Source organism: Equus caballus, unplaced genomic scaffold, assembly GCF_041296265.1.
Source record: "Equus caballus isolate H_3958 breed thoroughbred unplaced genomic scaffold, TB-T2T haplotype2-0000440, whole genome shotgun sequence".
NCBI lineage: Eukaryota > Metazoa > Chordata > Mammalia > Perissodactyla > Equidae > Equus > Equus caballus.
Genome location: NW_027222395.1, coordinates 8,451,785 through 8,470,503, shown reverse-complemented (window position 1 = coordinate 8,470,503; position 18,719 = coordinate 8,451,785).

The following is an 18,719-nucleotide window of genomic DNA, read 5'->3' as shown; positions in this document are numbered from 1 at the left end:
CACTGCATAGAGAGCGTCGGAAAGCAGCTATGTCAGAAAGGCCCCTTTGCTCTCAGCCATGCCCTCCATTGCTCTCGAGGTGGAAGGCACAAGGCACTGGTTCTGGATCCACCCCTCAATGGGAGACAAACCACATCTTGGCCTGCTTCCAGCTCTTTAGGAAGTGGAGAAAAAACTCCCTTTCCACAGTGCTCTTACAGCGTCCTGGGAACATCTCATACAAAGGAGGCTGAACGCCGTTTCTTTTCAGCACTTCACTCGCCAGTCTGGGACATCTGCATCCTGCACGTTTCCACCTTGCCAACCCGGCTCAGACGGAATGCCTACATCTTCCCCTTGAGCAATGGGGATGAGGCCCATAGGATTGTGGTTCCACATGCTGAGGAGGAGATAGACAATAGGCTTTTAACTAACCACGAAGTGCAAAGGTTGGCAGAGTGTCAGAAAGCACCAATGGCAGAAAGACCCCTTTACTCTCAGCCGCGCCCTCCATTGCTGTAGAGCTGGAAGGCACAAAGCACTGCCTCCATCCTTCAATGGGAGACAAGCCATAAACTGTCTTGCCTCCAGCTCTTTAGGAAGCTGGGAAAGAACTCGCTTTCCACAGTGCTGTTACAGCATACGAGGAAAATCTCATACCGAGGCAGCTCAAACACCATTTCTTCCCAGTGCTTAACTGTCCGCTTTAGAACTTCCGCTTCTGCCACAGTTCCACCTTGCCAACCCGGCTCAGACGAAATGCCTACATCTTCCCCTGAAGCAACTGGGCTGAGTCCCAAATGATTGAGCGTCCACGTGCTTAGGAGGCGATAGACTGCACGCCTTTTTCCAACCACCATTGTGCACTGCTGGAGAGAGTGTCGGAAAGCAGCTATGTCAGAAAGACCCCTTTGCTCTCAGCCGTGCCCTTCATTGCTCTAGACGTGGAATGCACAATGCACTGGCACACCCCCTTAAGCGGCGACAAGCCACAGACCATCTTCCTTCCATCTCTTTAGGAAGCTGAGCAAGAACTCTCTTTCAACAGTGCTCTTTCTGTGTCCTGGCAACATCTCATACAAAGGCAGCTGATATGCCATTTCTTTTCAGCGCTTAACTCGCAGATTTGGAACTTCTGCTCCTGCCACATTTCCACCTGGCCAACCCGGCTCAGACGAAATGTCTACATCTTCCCCTTCAGCAACGGGGACGAGGCCCAGATGACTGTGCTTCCGCATGCTTAGCAGGAGCAGACATTAGGCTTTTTACAAACCGCCATTGTGCACTGGCTCAGAGAGTGTCAGAATTCACATATGTCAGAAAGGGCCCTTGGATCTCAGCCGTGCCCTCCATTGCTCTAGAGGTGGAAGGCACAAAGCACTGCCTCCATCCTTCAATTGGAGACAAGCCAGCAACTGTCCTGCTTCCAGCTCTTTAGGAAGCTTAGAAAGCACTTGCATTGCACAGTGCTCTTACAGCATCCTGGGAACGTCTCATACAAAGGCAGCTGAACACCGTCTCTTTTCAGCCCTTAACTCACCAATCTGCAACATCTGCTTCTGCCCCATTTCCACCTTGCCAACCCGGCTCAGACGAAATGCTTACATCTTCCCCTGAAGCGACTGTGCTGATTCCCAAAGGATTGAGCATCCACATGCTTCGGAGGCAATAAACTGCATGCCTTTTTCCAACCACCATTTTACACTGCTTAGAGAGCGTCGGAAAGCAGCTATGTCAGAAAGGCCCCTTTGCTCTCAGCCATGCCCTCCATTGCTCTCGAGGTGGAAGGCACAAGGCACTGGTTCTGGATCCACCCCTCAATGGGAGTCAAACCACATCTTGGCCTGCTTCCAGCTCTTTAGGAAGTGGAGAAAAAACTCCCTTTCCACAGTGCTCTTACAGCGTCCTGGGAACATCTCATACAAAGGAGGCTGAACGCCGTTTCTTTTCAGCACTTCACTCGCCAGTCTGGGACATCTGCATCCTGCACGTTTCCACCTTGCCAACCCGGCTCAGACGAAATGCCTACATCTTCCCCTTGAGCAATGGGGATGAGGCCCATAGGATTGTGGTTCCACATGCTGAGGAGGAGAGAGACAATAGGCTTTTAACTAACCACGAAGTGCAACGGTTGGGAGAGTGTCAGAAGGCACCAATGGCAGAAAGACCCCTTAACTCTCAGCCGCGCCCTCCATTGCTGTAGAGGTGGAAGGCACAAAGCACTGCCTCCATCCTTCAATGGGAGACAAGCCATAAACTGTCTTGCCTCCAGCTCTTTAGGAAGCTGGGTAAGAACTCGCTTTCCACAGTGCTGTTACAGCATACGAGGAAACTCTCATACCGAGGCAGCTCAAACGACGTTTCTTCCCAGTGCTTAATTGGCCGCTTTAGGACTTCCGCTTCTGCCACAGTTCCACCTTGCCAACCCGGCTCAGACGAAATGCCTACATCTTCCCCTTAAGCAACGGGGGCGAAGCCCACATGATTGTGCAGCCACATGCTTAGCAGGAGCACACAATAGGCTTTTTACAAACCGCCATTGTGCACTGGGTAAGAGAGTGTCAGAATGCACCTATGTCAGAAAGGGCCCTTTGCTCTCAGCCGTGCCCTCCATTGCTCTAGAGGTGGAAGGCACAAAGCACTGCCTCCATCCTTCAATTGGAGACAAGCCATAAACTGTCTTGCCTCCAGCTCTTTAGGAAGCTGACAAACAACTCGCTTTACACAGTCCTGTTACAGCAGACCGGGGATCTTCTCATACCAAGGCAGCTCAAATGGCATTTCTTCCCAGCCCTTAACTCGCAGCTTTAGGACTCCTGCTTCTGCCGCAATTCCACCTTGCCAACCCGGCTCAGACGAAATGCCTACATCTTCCCCTGAAGCAACTGGGCTGAGTCCCAAATGATTGAGCGTCCACGTGCTTAGGAGGCGATAGACTGCACGCCTTTTTCCAACCACCATTGTGCACTGCTGGAGAGAGTGTCGGAAAGCAGCTATGTCAGAAAGACCCCTTTGCTCTCAGCCGTGCCCTTCATTGCTCTAGACGTGGAATGCACAATGCACTGGCTCCCCCCCTCAAGCGGTGACAAGCCACAGACCATCTTCCTTCCATCTCTTTAGGAAGCTGAGCAAGAACTCGCTTTCAACAGTGCTCTTTCTGTGTCCTGGCAACATCTCATACAAAGGCAGCTGATATGCCATTTCTTTTCAGCGCTTAACTCGCAGATTTGGAACTTCTGCTCCTGCCACATATCCACCTGGCCAACCCGGCTCAGACGAAATGTCTACATCTTCCCCTTCAGCAACGGGGACGAGGCCCAGATGGCTGTGCTTCCGCATGCTAAGCAGGAGCAGACAATAGGCTTTTTACAAACCGCCATTGTGCACTGGCTCAGAGAGTGTCAGAATGCACCTATGTCAGAAAGGGCCCTTGGTTCTCAGCCGTGCCCTCCATTGCTCTAGAGGTGGAAGGCACAAAGCACTGCCTCCATCCTTCAATTGCAGACAAGCCAGCAACTGTCCTGCTTCCAGCTCTTTAGGAAGCTGGGAAAGCACTCGCATTGCACAGTGCTCTTACAGCGTCCTGGGAACGTCTCATACAAAGGCAGCTGAACACCGTGTCTTTTCAGCCCTTAACTCACCAATCTGCAACATCTGCTTCTGCCCCATTTCCACCTTGCCAACCCGGCTCAGACGAAATGCCTACATCTTCCCCTGAAGCGACTGTGCTGATTCCCAAAGGATTGAGCATCCACATGCTTCGAAGGCGATAAACTGCATGCCTTTTTCCAACCACCATTTTGCACTGCATAGAGAGCGTCGGAAAGCAGCTATGTCAGAAAGGCCCCTTTGCTCTCAGCCATGCCCTCCATTGCTCTCGAGGTGGAAGGCACAAGGCACTGGTTCTGGATCCACCCCTCAATGGGAGACAAACCACATCTTGGCCTGCTTCCAGCTCTTTAGGAAGTGGAGAAAAAACTCCCTTTCCACAGTGCTCTTACAGCGTCCTGGGAACATCTCATACAAAGGAGGCTGAACGCCGTTTCTTTTCAGCACTTCACTCGCCAGTCTGGGACATCTGCATCCTGCACGTTTCCACCTTGCCAACCCGGCTCAGACGGAATGCCTACATCTTCCCCTTGAGCAATGGGGATGAGGCCCATAGGATTGTGGTTCCACATGCTGAGGAGGAGAGAGACAATAGGCTTTTAACTAACCACGAAGTGCAACGGTTGGGAGAGTGTCAGAAAGCACCAATGGCAGAAAGACCCCTTAACTCTCAGCCGCGCCCTCCATTGCTGTAGAGCTGGAAGGCACAAAGCACTGCCTCCATCCTTCAATGGGAGACAAGCCATAAACTGTCTTGCCTCCAGCTCTTTAGGAAGCTGGGAAAGAACTCGCTTTCCACAGTGCTGTTACAGCATACGAGGAAACTCTCATACCGAGGCAGCTCAAACGACGTTTCTTCCCAGTGCTTAACTGTCCGCTTTAGAACTTCCGCTTCTGCCACAGTTCCACCTTGCCAACCCGGCTCAGACGAAATGCCTACATCTTCCCCTTAAGCAACGGGGGCGAAGCCCACATGATTGTGCAGCCACATGCTTAGCAGGAGCACACAATAGGCTTTTTACAAACCGCCATTGTGCACTGGGTAAGAGAGTGTCAGAATGCACCTATGTCAGAAAGGGCCCTTTGCTCTCAGCCGTGCCCTCCATTGCTCTAGAGGTGGAAGGCACAAAGCACTGCCTCCATCCTTCAATTGGAGACAAGCCATAAACTGTCTTGCCTCCAGCTCTTTAGGAAGCTGACAAACAACTCGCTTTACACAGTCCTGTTACAGCAGACCGGGGATCTTCTCATACCAAGGCAGCTCAAATGGCATTTCTTCCCAGCCCTTAACTCGCAGCTTTAGGACTCCTGCTTCTGCCGCAATTCCACCTTGCCAACCCGGCTCAGACGAAATGCCTACATCTTCCCCTGAAGCAACTGGGCTGAGTCCCAAATGATTGAGCGTCCACGTGCTTAGGAGGGGATAGACTGCAGGCCTTTTTCCAACCACCATTGTGCACTGCTGGAGAGAGTGTCGGAAAGCAGCTATGTCAGAAAGACCCCTTTGCTCTCAGCCGTGCCCTTCATTGCTCTAGACGTGGAATGCACAATGCACTGGCTCCCCCCCTAAAGCGGTGACAAGCTACAGACCATCTTCCTTACATCTCTTTAGGAAGCTGAGCAAGAACTCGCTTTCAACAGTGCCCTTTCTGTGTCCTGGCAACATCTCATACAAAGGCAGCTGATATGCCATTTCTTTTCAGCGCTTAACTCGCAGATTTGGAACTTCTGCTCCTGCCACATTTCCACCTGGCCAACCCGGCTCAGACGAAATGTCTACATCTTCCCCTTCAGCAACGGGGACGAGGCCCAGATGACTGTGCTTCCGCATGCTTAGCAGGAGCAGACAATAGGCTTTTTACAAACCGCCATTGTGCACTGGGTCAGAGAGTGTCAGAATGCACCTATGTCAGAAAGGGCCCTTTGCTCTCAGCCGTGCCCTCCATTGCTCTAGAGGTGGAAGGCACAAAGCACTGCCTCCATCCTTCAATTGGAGACAAGCCAGCAACTGTACTGCTTCCAGCTCTTTAGGAAGCTGGGAAAGCACTCGCATTGCACAGTGCTCTTACAGCGTCCTGGGAACGTCTCATACAAAGGCAGCTGAACACCGTGTCTTTTCAGCCCTTAACTCACAAATCTGCAACATCTGCTTCTGCCACATTTCCACCTTGCCAACCCGGCTCAGACGAAATGCCTACATCTTCCCCTGAAGCGACTGTGCTGATTCCCAAATGATTGAGCATCCACATGCTTAGGAGGCGATAAACTGCATGCCTTTTTCCAACCACCATTTTACACTGCTTAGAGAGCGTCGGAAAGCAGCTATGTCAGAAAGGCCCCTTTGCTCTCAGCCATGCCCTCCATTGCTCTCGAGGTGGAAGTCACAAGGCACTGGTTCTGGATCCACCCCTCAATGGGAGACAAACCACATCTTGGCCTGCTTCCAGCTCTTTAGGAAGTGGAGAAAAAACTCCCTTTCCACAGTGCTCTTAGAGCGTCCTGGGAACATCTCATACAAAGGAGGCTGAACCCCATTTCTTTTCAGCACTTCACTCGCCAGTCTGGGACATCTGCATCCTGCACGTTTCCACCTTGCCAAACCGGCTCTGACGAAATGCCTACATCTTCCCCTTGAGCAATGGGGATGAGGCCCATAGGATTGTGGTTCCACATGCTGAGGTGGAGAGAGACAATAGGCTTTTAACTAACCACGAAGTGCAACGGTTGGGAGAGTGTCAGAAAGCACCAATGGCAGAAAGACCCCTTAACTCTCAGCCGTGCCCTCCATTGCTGTAGAGGTGGAAGGCACAAAGCACTGCCTCCATCCTTCAATGGGAGACAAGCCATAAACTGTCTTGCCTCCAGCTCTTTAGGAAGCTGGGAAAGAACTCGCTTTCCACAGTGCTGTTACAGCATACGAGGAAACTCTCATACCGAGGCAGCTCAAACGCCATTTCTTCCCAGTGCTTAACTGGCCGCTTTAGGACTTCCGCTTCTGCCACAGTTCCACCTTGCCAACCCGGCTCAGGCGAAATGCCTACATCTTCCCCTTAAGCAACGGGGGCGAAGCCCACATGATTGTGCTGCCACATGCTTAGCAGGAGCAGACAATAGGCTTTTTACAAACCGCCATTGTGCACTGGCTCAGAGAGTGTCAGAATGCACCTATGTCAGAAAGGGCCCTTGGATCTCAGCCGTGCCCTCCATTGCTCTAGAGGTGGAAGGCACAAAGCACTGCCTACATCCTTCAATTGGAGACAAGCCAGCAACTGTCCTGCTTCCAGCTCTTTAGGAAGCTGGGAAAGCACTCGCATTGCACAGTGCTCTTACAGCGTCCTGGGAACGTCTCATACAAAGGCAGCTGAACACCGTGTCTTTTCAGCCCTTAACTCACCAATCTGCAACATCTGCTTCTGCCCCATTTCCACCTTGCCAACCCGGCTCAGACGAAATGCCTACATCTTCCCCTGAAGCGACTGTGCTGATTCACAAAGGATTGAGCATCCACATGCTTCGAAGGCGATAAACTGCATGCCTTTTTCCAACCACCATTTTACACTGCATAGAGAGTGTCGGAAAGCAGCTATGTAGAAAGGCCACTTTGCTCTCAGCCATGCCCTCCATTGCTCTCGAGGTGGAAGGCACAAGGCACTGGTTCTGGATCCACCCCTCAATGGGAGACAAACCACATCTTGGCCTGCTTCCAGCTCTTTAGGAAGTGGAGAAAAAACTCCCTTTCCACAGTGCTCTTACAACGTCCTGGGAACATCTCATACAAAGGAGGCTGAACGCCGTTTCTTTTCAACACTTCACTCGCCAGTCTGGGACATCTGCATCCTGCACGTTTCCACCTTGACAACCCGACTCAGACGACATGCCTACATCCTCCCCTTGAGCAATGGGGATGAGGCCCATAGGATTGTGGTTCCACATGCTGAGGAGGAGAGAGACAATAGGCTTTTAACTAACCACGAAGTGCAACGGTTGGGAGAGTGTCAGAAAGCACCAATGGCAGAAAGACCCCTTTACTCTCAGCCGCGCCCTCCATTGCTGTAGAGGTGGAAGGCACAAAGCACTGCCTCCATCCTTCAATGGGAGACAAGCCATAAACTGTCTTGCCTCCAGCTCTTTAGGAAGCTGGGAAAGAACTCGCTTTCCACAGTGCTGTTACAGCATACGAGGAAACTCTCATACCGAGGCAGCTCAAACGCCATTTCTTCCCAGTGCTTAACTGGCCGCTTTAGGACTTCCGCTTCTGCCACAGTTCCACCTTGCCAACCCGGCTCAGATGAAATGCCTACATCTTCCCCTTAAGCAACGGGGGCGATGCCCACATGATTGTGCTGCCACATGCTTAGCAGGAGCAGACAATAGGCTTTTTACAAACCGCCATTGTGCACTGGCTCAGAGAGTGTCAGAATGCACCTATGTCAGAAAGGGCCCTTTGCTCTCAGCCGTGCCCTCCATTGCTCTAGAGGTGAAAGGCAGAAAGCACTGCCTCCATCCTTCAATTGGAGACAAGCCATAAACTGTCTTGCCTCCAGCTCTTTAGGATGCTGACAAACAACTCGCTTTCCACAGTCCTGTTACAGCAGACCAGGGAAATTCTCATACCAAGGCAGCTCAAATGGCATTTCTTCCCAGCCCTTAACTCGCAGCTTTAGGACTCCTGCTTCTGCCGCAATTCCACCTTGCCAACCCGGCTCAGACGAAATGCCTACATCTTCCCCTGAAGCAACTGGGCTGAGTCCCAAATGATTGAGCGTCCACGTGCTTAGGAGGCGATACACTGCACGCCTTTTTCCAACCACCATTTTGCACTGCTGGAGAGAGTGTCGGAAAGCAGCTATGTCAGAAAGACCCCTTTGCTCTCAGCTGTGCCCTTCATTGCTCTAGACGTGGAATGCACAATGCACTGGCTCCCCCCCTCAAGCGGCGACAAGCCACAGACCATCTTCCTTCCATCTCTTTAGGAAGCTGAGCAAGAACTCGCTTTCAACAGTGCTCTTTCTGTGTCCTGGCAACATCTCATACAAAGGCAGCTGATATGCCATTTCTTTACAGCGCTTAACTCGCAGATTTGGAACTTCTGCTCCTGCCACATTTCCACCTGGCCAACCCGGCTCAGACGAAATTTCTACATCTTCCCCTTCAGCAACGGGGACGAGGCCCAGATGATTGTGCTTCCGCATGCTTAGCACGAGCAGACAATAGGCTTTTTACAAACCGCCATTGTGCACTGGCTCAGAGAGTGTCAGAATGCACCTATGTCAGAAAGGGCCCTTGGATCTCAGCCGTGCCCTCCATTGCTCTAGAGGTGGAAGGCACAAAGCACTGCCTACATGCTTCAATTGGAGACAAGCCAGCAACTGTCCTGCTTCAAGCTCTTTAGGAAGCTGGGAAAGCACTCGCATTCCACAGTGCTCTTACAGCGTCCTGGGAACGTCTCATACAAAGGCAGCTGAACACCGTGTCTTTTCAGCCCTTAACTCACCAATCTGCAACATCTGCTTCTGCCGCATTTCCACCTTGCCAACCCGGCTCCGACGAAATGCCTACATCTTCCCCTGAAGCGACTGTGCTGATTCCCAAATGATAGAGCATCCACATACTTAGGAGACGATAAACTGCATGCCTTTTCCCAACCACCATTTTACACTGCTTAAAGAGCGTCGGAAAGCAGCTATGTCAGAAAGGCCCCTTTGCTCTCAGCCATGCCCTCCATTGCTCTCGAGGTGGAAGGCACAAGGCACTGGTTCTGGATCCACCCCTCAATGGGAGACAAACCACATCTTGGCCTGCTTCCAGCTCTTTAGGAAGTGGAGAAAAAACTCCCTTTCCACAGTGCTCTTACAGCGTCCTGGGAACATCTCATACAAAGGAGGCTGAACGCCATTTCTTTTCAACACTTCACTCGCCAGTCTGGGACATCTGCATCCTGCACGTTTCCACCTTGCCAAACCGGCTCAGACGAAATGCCTACATCTTCCCCTTGAGCAATGGGGATGAGGCCCATAGGATTGTGGTTCCACATGCTGAGGTGGAGAGAGACAATAGGCTTTTAACTAACCACGAAGTGCAACGGTTGGGAGAGTGTCAGAAAGCACCAATGGCAGAAAGACCCCTTAACTCTCAGCCGTGCCCTCCATTGCTGTAGAGGTGGAAGGCACAAAGCACTGCCTCCATCCTTCAATGGGAGACAAGCCATAAACTGTCTTGCCTCCAGCTCTTTAGGAAGCTGGGAAAGAACTCGCTTTCCACAGTGCTGTTACAGCATACGAGGAAACTCTCATACCGAGGCAGCTCAAACGCCATTTCTTCCCAGTGCTTAACTGGCCGCTTTAGGACTTCCGCTTCTGCCACAGTTCCACCTTGCCAACCCGGCTCAGGCGAAATGCCTACATCTTCCCCTTAAGCAACGGGGGCGAAGCCCACATGATTGTGCTGCCACATGCTTAGCAGGAGCAGACAATAGGCTTTTTACAAACCGCCATTGTGCACTGGGTCAGAGAGCGTCAGAATGCACCTATGTCAGAAAGGGCCCTTGGATCTCAGCCGTGCCCTCCATTGCTCTAGAGGTGGAAGGCACAAAGCACTGCCTCCATCCTTCAATTGGAGACAAGCCATAAACTGTTTTGCCTCCAGCTCTTTAGGATGCTGACAAACAACTCGCTTTCCACAGTCCTGTTACAGCAGACCGGGGAAATTCTCATACCAAGGCAGCTCAAATGGCATTTCTTCCCAGCCCTTAACTCGCAGCTGTAGGACTCCTGCTTCTGCCGCAATTCCACCTTGCCAACCCCGCTCAGACGAAATGCCTACATCTTCCCCTGAAGCAACTGGGCTGAGTCCCAAATGATTGTGCGTCCACGTGCTTAGGAGGGGATAGACTGCAGGCCTTTTTCCAACCACCATTGTGCACTGCTGGAGAGAGTGTCGGAAAGCAGCTATGTCAGAAAGACCCCTTTGCTCTCAGCCGTGCCCTTCATTGCTCTCGACGTGGAATGCACAATGCACTGGCTCCCCCCATCAAGCGGCGACAAGCCACAGACCATCTTCCTTCCATCTCTTTAGGAAGCTGAGCCAGAACTCGCTTTCAACAGTGCTCTTTCTGTGTCCTGGCAACATCTCATACAAAGGCAGCTGATATGCCATTTCTTTTCAGCGCTTAACTCGCAGATTTGGAACTTCTGCTCCTGCCACTTTTCCACCTGGCCAACCCAGCTCAGACGAAATGTCTACATCTTCCCCTTCAGCAACGGGGACGAGGCCCAGATGATTGTGCTTCCGCATGCTTAGCAGGAGCAGACAATAGGCTTTTTACAAACCGCCATTGTGCACTGGCTCAGAGAGTGTCAGAATGCACCTATGTCAGAAAGGGCCCTTGGATCTCAGCCGTGCCCTCCATTGCTCTAGAGGTGGAAGGCACAAAGCACTGACTCCATCCTTCAATTGGAGGCAAGCCAGCAACTGTCCTGCTTCCAGCTCTCTAGGAAGCTGCGAAAGCACTCGCATTCCACAGTGCTCTTACAGCGTCCTGGGAACGTCTCATACAAAGGCAGCTGAACTTCGTGTCTTTTCAGCCCTTAACTCAAGAATCTGCAACATCTGCTTCTGCCGCATTTCGACCTTGCCATCCCGGCTCAGACGAAATGCCTACATCTTCCCCTGAAGCGACTGTGCTGATTCCCAAATGATTGAGCATCCACATGCTTATGTGGCGATAAACTGCATGCCATTTTCCAACCACCATTTTACACAGCTTAGAGAGCGTCGGAAAGCAGCTATGTCAGAAAGGCCCCTTTGCTCTCAGCCATGCCCTCCCTTGCTCTCGAGGTGGATGGCACAAGGCACTGGTTCTGGATCCACCCCTCAATGGGAGACAAACCACATCTTGGCCTGCTTCCAGCTCTTTAGGAAGTGGAGAAAAAACTCCCTTTCCACAGTGCTCTTACAGCATCCTGGGAACATCTCATACAAAGGAGGCTGAACGCTGTTTCTTTTCAGCACTTCACTCGCCAGTCTGGGACATCTGCATCCTGCACGTTTCCACCTTGCCAACCCGGCTCAGACGAAATGCCTACATCTTCCCCTTGAGCAATGGGGATGAGGCCCATAGGATTGTGGTTCCACATGCTGAGGAGGAGAGAGACAATAGGCTTTTAACTAACCACGAAGTGCAACGGTTGGGAGAGTGTCAGAAGGCACCAATGGCAGAAAGACCCCTTAACTCTCAGCCGCGCCCTCCATTGCTGTAGAGGTGGAAGGCACAAAGCACTGCCTCCATCCTTCAATGGGAGACAAGCCATAAACTGTCTTGCCTCCAGCTCTTTAGGAAGCTGGGAAAGAACTCGCTTTCCACAGTGCTGTTACAGCATACGAGGAAACTCTCATACCGAGGCAGCTCAAACGCCATTTCTTCCCAGTGCTTAACTGGCCGCTTTAGGACTTCCGCTTCTGCCACAGTTCCACCTTGCCAACCCGGCTCAGACGAAATGCCTACATCTTCCCCTTAAGCAACGGGGGCGAAGCCCACATGATTGTGCTGCCACAAGCTTAGCAGGAGAAGACAATAGGATTTTTACAAACCGCCATTGTGCACTTGGTCAGAGAGTGTCAGAATGCGCCTATGTCAGAAAGGGCCCTTTGCTCTCAGCCGTGCCCTCCATTGCTCTAGAGGTGGAAGGCACAAAGCACTGCCTGCATCCTTCAATTGGAGACAAGCCATAAACTGTCTTGCCTCCAGCTCTTTAGGAAGCTGAGAAACAACTCGCTTTCCACAGTCCTGTTACATCAGACCGGGGAACTTATCATACGAAGGCAGCTCAAATGGCATTTCTTCCCAGCCCTTAACTCGCAGCTTTAGGACTCCTGCTTCTGCCGCAATTCCACCTTGCCAACCCGGCTCAGACGAAATGCCTACATCTTCCCCTGAAGCAACTGGGCTCAGTCCCAAATGATTGAGCGTCCACGTGCTTAGGAGGCGATAGACTGCACGCCTTTTTCCAACCACCATTGTGCACTGCTGGAGAGAGTGTCGGAAAGCAGCTATGTCAGAAAGACCCCTTTGCTCTCAGCCGTGCCCTTCATTGCTCTAGACGTGGAATGCACAATGCACTGGCTCCCCCCCTCAAGCGGTGACAAGCCACAGACCATCTTCCTTCCATCTCTTTAGGAAGCTGAGCAAGAACTCGCTTTCAACAGTGCTCTTTCTGTGTCCTGGCAACATCTCATACAAAGGCAGCTGATATGCCATTTCTTTTCAGCGCTTAACTCGCAGATTTGGAACTTCTGCTCCTGCCACATATCCACCTGGCCAACCCGGCTCAGACGAAATGTCTACATCTTCCCCTTCAGCAACGGGGACGAGGCCCAGATGGCTGTGCTTCCGCATGCTTAGCAGGAGCAGACAATAGGCTTTTCACAAACCGCCATTGTGCACTGGGTCAGAGAGTGTCAGAATGCACCTATGTCAGAAAGGGCCCTTGGTTCTCAGCCGTGCCCTCCATTGCTCTAGAGGTGGAAGGCACAAAGCACTGCCTCCATCCTTCAATTGCAGACAAGCCATCAACTGTCCTGCTTCCAGCTCTTTAGGAAGCTGGGAAAGCACTCGCATTGCACAGTGCTCTTACAGCGTCCTGGGAACGTATCATACAAAGGCAGCTGAACACCGTGTCTTTTCAGCCCTTAACTCACCAATCTGCAACATCTGCTTCTGCCCCATTTCCACCTTGCCAACCCGGCTCAGACGAAATGCCTACATCTTCCCCTGAAGCGACTGTGCTGATTCACAAAGGATTGAGCATCCACATGCTTCGAAGGCGATAAACTGCATGCCTTTTTCCAACCACCATTTTGCACTGCATAGAGAGCGTCGGAAAGCAGCTATGTCAGAAAGGCCCCTTTGCTCTCAGCCATGCCCTCCATTGCTCTCGAGGTGGAAGGCACAAGGCACTGGTTCTGGATCCACCCCTCAATGGGAGACAAACCACATCTTGGCCTGCTTCCAGCTCTTTAGGAAGTGGAGAAAAAACTCCCTTTCCACAGTGCTCTTACAGCGTCCTGGGAACATCTCATACAAAGGAGGCTGAACGCCGTTTCTTTTCAGCACTTCACTCGCCAGTCTGGGACATCTGCATCCTGCACGTTTCCACCTTGCCAACCCGGCTCAGACGAAATGCCTACATCTTCCCCTTGAGCAATGGGGATGAGGCCCATAGGATTGTGGTTCCACATGCTGAGGAGGAGAGAGACAATAGGCTTTTAACTAACCACGAAGTGCAAAGGTTGGCAGAGTGTCAGAAAGCACCAATGGCAGAAAGACCCCTTTACTCTCAGCCGCGCCCTCCATTGCTGTAGAGCTGGAAGGCACAAAGCACTGCCTCCATCCTTCAATGGGAGACAAGCCATAAACTGTCTTGCCTCCAGCTCTTTAGGAAGCTGGGAAAGAACTCGCTTTCCACAGTGCTGTTACAGCATACGAGGAAAATCTCATACCGAGGCAGCTCAAACGCCATTTCTTCCCAGTGCTTAACTGTCCGCTTTAGAACTTCCGCTTCTGCCACAGTTCCACCTTGCCAACCCGGCTCAGACGAAATGCCTACATCTTCCCCTGAAGCAACTGGGCTGAGTCCCAAATGATTGAGCGTCCACGTGCTTAGGAGGCGATAGACTGCACGCCTTTTTCCAACCACCATTGTGCACTGCTGGAGAGAGTGTCGGAAAGCAGCTATGTCAGAAAGACCCCTTTGCTCTCAGCCGTGCCCTTCATTGCTCCAGACGTGGAATGCACAATGCACTGGCACACCCCCTTAAGCGGCGACAAGCCACAGACCATCTTCCTTCCATCTCTTTAGGAAGCTGAGCAAGAACTCGCTTTCAACAGTGCTCTTTCTGTGTCCTGGCAACATCTCATACAAAGGCAGCTGATATGCCATTTCTTTTCAGCGCTTAACTCGCAGATTTGGAACTTCTGCTCCTGCCACATTTCCACCTGGCCAACCCGGATCAGACGAAATGTCTACATCTTCCCCTTCAGCAACGGGGACGAGGCCCAGATGACTGTGCTTCCGCATGCTTAGCAGGAGCAGACAATAGGCTTTTTACAAACCGCCATTATGCACTGGCTCAGAGACTGTCAGAATGCACCTATGTCAGAAAGGGCCCTTGGATCTCAGCCGTGCCCTCCATTGCTCTAGAGGTCGAAGGCACAAAGCACTGCCTCCATCCTTCAATTGGAGACAAGCCAGCAACTGTCCTGCTTCCAGCTCTTTAGGAAGCTGGGAAAGCACTCGCATTGCACAGTGCTCTTACAGCATCCTGGGAACGTCTCATACAAAGGCAGCTGAACACCGTGTCTTTTCAGCCCTTAACTCACCAATCTGCAACATCTGCTTCTGCCCCATTTCCACCTTGCCAACACGGCTCAGACGAAATGCTTACATCTTCCCCTGAAGCGACTGTGCTGATTCCCAAAGGATTGAGCGTCCACATGCTTCGGAGGCAATTAACTGCATGCCTTTTTCCAACCACCATTTTACACTGCTTAGAGAGCGTCGGAAAGCAGCTATGTCAGAAAGGGCCCTTTGCTCTCAGCCATGCCCTCCATTGCTCTCGAGGTGGAACGCACAAGGCACTGGTTCTGGATCCACCCCTCAATGGGAGACAAACCACATCTTGGCCTTCTTCCAGCTCTTTAGGAAGTGGAGAAAAAACTCCCTTTCCACAGTGCTCTTACAGCGTCCTGGGAACATCTCATACAAAGGAGGCTGAACGCCGTTTCTTTTCAGCACTTCACTCGCCAGTCTTGGACATCTGCATCCTGCACGTTTCCACCTTGCCAACCCGGCTCAGATGAAATGCCTACATCTTCCCCTTGAGCAATGGGGATGAGGCCCATAGGATTGTGGTTCCACATGCTGAGGAGGAGAGAGACAATAGGCTTTTAACTAACCACGAAGTGCAACGGTTGGGAGAGTGTCAGAAGGCACCAATGGCAGAAAGACCCCTTACTCTCAGCCGCGCCCTCCATTGCTGTAGAGGTGGAAGGCACAAAGCACTGCCTCCATCCTTCAATGGGAGACAAGCCATAAACTGTCTTGCCTCCAGCTCTTTAGGAAGCTGGGAAAGAACTCGCTTTCCACAGTGCTGTTACAGCATACGAGGAAACTCTCATACCGAGGCAGCTCAAACGCCATTTCTTCCCAGTGCTTACCTGGCCGCTTTAGGACTTCCGCTTCTGCCACAGTTCCACCTTGCCAACCCGGCTCAGACGAAATGCCTACATCTTCCCCTTAAGCAACGGGGGCGAAGCCCACATGATTGTGCTGCCACATGCTTAGCAGGAGCAGACAATAGGCTTTTTACAAACCGCCATTGTGCACTGGATCAGAGAGTGTCAGAATGCACCAATGTCAGAAAGGGCCCTTTGCTCTCAGCCGTGCCCTCCATTGCTCTAGAGGTGGATGGCACAAAGCACTGCCTCCATCCTTCAATTGGAGACAAGCCATAAACTGTCTTGCCTCCAGCTCTTTAGGAAGCTGACAAACAACTAGCTTTCCACAGTCCTGTTACAGCAGACCGGGGAACTTCTCATACAAAGGCAGCTCAAATGGCATTTCTTCCCAGCCCTTAACTCGCAGCGTTAGGACTCCTGCTTCTGCCACAATTCCCCCTTGCCAACTCGGCTCAGACGAAATGTCTACATCTTCCCCTGAAGCAACAGGGCTGAGTCCCAAATGATTTAGCGTCCACGTGCTTAGGAGGCGATAGACTGCACGCCTTTTTCCAACCACCATTGTGCACTGCTGGAGAGAGTGTCGGAAACAGCTATGTCAGAAAGACCCCTTAGCTCTCAGCCGTGCCCTTCATTGCTCTCGACGTGGAATGCACAATGCACTGGCTCCCCCACTCAAGCAGCGACAAGCCACAGACCATCTTCCTTCCATCTCTTTAGGAAGCTGAGCAAGAACTCGCTTTCAACAGTGCTCTTTCTGTGTCCCGGAAACATCTCATACAAAGGCAGCTGATAGGCCATTTCTTTTCAGCGCTTAACTCGCAGATTTGGAACTTCTGCTCCTGCCACATTTCCACCTGGCCAACCCGGCTCAGACGAAATGTCTACATCTTCCCCTTCAGCAACGGGGACGAGGCCCAGATGACTGTGCTTCCGCATGCTTAGCAGGAGCAGACAATAGGCTTTTTACAAACCGCCATTGTGCACTGGCTCAGAGAGTGTCAGAATGCACCTATGTCAGAAAGGGCCCTTGGATCTCAGCCGTGCCCTCCATTGCTCTAGAGGTGGAAGGCACAAAGCACTGCCTACATCCTTCAATTGGAGACAAGCCAGCAACTGTCCTGCATCCAGCTCTTTAGGAAGCTGGGAAAGCACTCGCATTGCACAGTGCTCTTACAGCGTCCTGGGTACGTCTCATACAAAGGCAGCTGAACACCGTGTCTTTTCAGCCCTTAACTCACCAATCTGCAACATCTGCTTCTGCCCCATTTCCACCTTGCCAACCCGGCTCAGACGAAATGCCTACATCTTCCCCTGAAGCGACTGTGCTGATTCCCAAAGGATTGAGCATCCACATGCTTCGGACGCGATAACCTGCATGCCTTTTTCCAACCACCATTTTACACTGCTTAGAGAGCGTCGGAAAGCAGCTATGTCAGAAAGACCCATTTGCTCTCAGCCATGCCCTCCATTGCTCTCGAGGTGGAAGGCACAAGGCACTGGTTCTGGATCCACCCCTCAATGGGAGACAAACCACATCTTGGCCTGCTTCCAGCTCTTTAGGAAGTGGAGAAAAAACTCCCTTTCCACAGTGCTCTTACAGCTTCCAGGGAACATCTCATACAAAGGAGGCTGAACGCAGTTTCTTTTCAGCACTTCACTCGCCAGTCTGGGACATCTGCATCCTGCACGTTTCCACCTTGACAACCCGGCTCAGACGAAATGCCTACATCCTCCCCTTGAGCAATTGGGATGAGGCCCATAGGATTGTGGTTCAACATGCTGAGGAGGAGAGAGACAATAGGCTTTTAACTAACCACGAAGTGCAACGGTTGGGAGAGTGTCAGAAAGCACCAATGGCAGAAAGACCCCTTTACTCTCAGCCGCGCCCTCCATTGCTGTAGAGGTGGAAGGCACAAAGCACTGCCTCCATCCTTCAATGGGAGACAAGCCATAAACTGTCTTGCCTCCAGCTCTTTAGGAAGCTGGGTAAGAACTCGCTTTCTACAGTGCTGTTAGCGCATACGAGCAAACTCTCATACCGAGGCAGCTCAAACGCCATTTCTTCCCAGTGGTTAACTGGCCGCTTTAGGACTTCCGCTTCTGCCACAGTTCCACCTTGCCTACCCGGCTCAGACGAAATGCCAACATCTTCCCCTTAAGCAACGGGGGCGAAGCCCACATGATTGTGCTGCCACATGGTTAGCAGGAGCAGGCAATAGGCTTTTTACAAACCGCCATTGTGCACTGGGTCAGAGAGTGTCAGAATGCACCTATGTCAGAAAGGGCCCTTTGCTCTGAGCCGTGCCCTCCATTGCTCTAGAGGTGGAAGGCACAAAGCACTGCCTCCATCCTTCAATTGGAGACAAGCCATAAACTGTCTTGCCTCCAGCTCTTTAGGAAGCTGACAAACAACTCGCTTTCCACAGTCCTGTTACAGCAGACCGGGGAACTTCTCATACCAAGGCAGCTCAAATGGCATTTCTTGCCAGCCCTTAACTCGCAGCTGTAGGACTCCTGCTTCTGCCGCAATTCCACCTTGCCAACCCGGCTCAGACGAAATGCCTACATCTTCCCCTGAAGCAACTGGGCTGAGTCCCAAATGATTGAGCGTCCACGTGCTTAGGAGGCGATAGACTGCACGCCTTTTTCCAACCACCATTGTGCACTTCTGGAGAGAGTGTCGGAAAGCAGCTATGTCAGAAAGACCCCTTTGCTCTCAGCCGTGCCCTTCATTGCTCTAGACGTGGAATGCACAATGCACTGGCTCCCCCCATCAAGCGGCGACAAGCCACAGACCATCTTCCTTCCATCTCTTTAGGAAGCTGAGCAAGAACTCGCTTTCAACAGTGCTCTTTCTGTGTCCTGGCAACATCTCATACAAAGGCAGCTGATA